Source organism: Ailuropoda melanoleuca, chromosome 11, assembly GCF_002007445.2.
Source record: "Ailuropoda melanoleuca isolate Jingjing chromosome 11, ASM200744v2, whole genome shotgun sequence".
Classification (NCBI taxonomy): Eukaryota; Metazoa; Chordata; class Mammalia; order Carnivora; family Ursidae; genus Ailuropoda; species Ailuropoda melanoleuca.
This window is the reverse complement of record NC_048228.1, coordinates 108,177,515-108,178,900: the sequence shown is the minus strand read 5'-3', so window position 1 is coordinate 108,178,900 and position 1,386 is coordinate 108,177,515.

Here is a 1,386-nt window from a genome sequence, read left to right as displayed (position 1 = left end):
GCGGCGGATGTGTCTCTGGCCACAGCCCCCAGCCGCCATCCGGCTCTGGGCCGGCTGTCCCTCCCACGCCAGCCCCTGGGGGCCTGAGCCGTGCGGGGGCATGAATGGGGCTCTGTGGCCAGGCAAGTGCTCTGCACGAGGCAGCTGGTGGCTGCACAGGTGATGTGGGGGTGGGGCAGTTGGAGGGCTGGGGGAGACAGAGCTGCTCTGGGCCCGCTATGGCCCTGCTCCGCGTTAGGCCCCAGCAAGACGTGGCCACGGCGCCGTATTCAAGCCATATTCAAGCCCACTGGGGACCCACCCTGTCAGATCCCCAAGGACCATGGGAAGGGTGCACCCAAAGGGGGCGAGCCTGGGCTTCGCACCCAGCGTGGTGGCTCCTGCGTGGGGACTCCGAACCAAGGTTCTGCCTGCCGCCGCTGCTCCCCCATCTGCTGCAGCTCGGCTGCCACCGATCGATCGGTCCCGGTCACGAGACCCCTGCCCTCCCTGCTGCCGCCGCTCTGAACATTACGTCCGAAGGGCCTGGGTGGGGTGAAGCCTCGCATTCAAGCCCCGCAGACGTCAGCCTTCCCGCCGTGCAGGTGTTGAGTTACTAGAACAGCTCACTTTCCCTCTTCTCTCTGCCAAGACATAAGCCCCTCGAGGCTGGGAACATTGAGTAGGGCACACTGCGCTTCTAGGGTACTGGCCCCCACCTTGGCTGCTGTCCCCTTATCTTGCTGGATGCTCTGAAGACATGGGGATTGGAAGCCATCTTGGAGATGAGGGCAGATGTCCAAGGGGTACACCTGCCAGGTCCCCCAAACCACCTGGGCTCTGAAAGAACCAGGGGCAGCTGGACTCGCTCTACAGGGTGGGGGAGGAAAACTCCAGAAGCTCAGAGCCCCCCACCTCCTGCTGTGAAGGGGGCTCCCAGTGGGCCTTTCAAAGAGCAGCACAGCACCTCACCAGGCGGGACGGCTCTTAGCCGGTGTGAGGGAGACCAGATACAGAGACCTGGGGCCTGTGGTACATGCACAGGGGGTCCTGTCCCAACCACCCCCCCCCACAGCAACCTGCACTGGGATCCATGCTGCCAGGGGACTTGAATGGACTCCCTCTCCACTACCCTGCAGAGGAGAGGGCTGGGAGGTGAGGCAGCGTCCTGGCCAGGGTCTTCCGGGGTCAGGGGGTGGTCAGGGCGTCTGGGGACAGCCCTGGGATGGCACGGGCAGGTGCCAGAGGGTGAAGCCAGGTCTGTTGAAGACGCACTTTGAACGCGTCTCTGTGCGGTCAGGTTGTTTCCTTCATTTCGGGATGAGAAGCGCCCTCACCCCGCGGGCCCCGGGGCGCGCCGTCTGAGCGCCCTGCGGCGGGCTCAGGTGGCCCCAGGTGCCCCGCCCG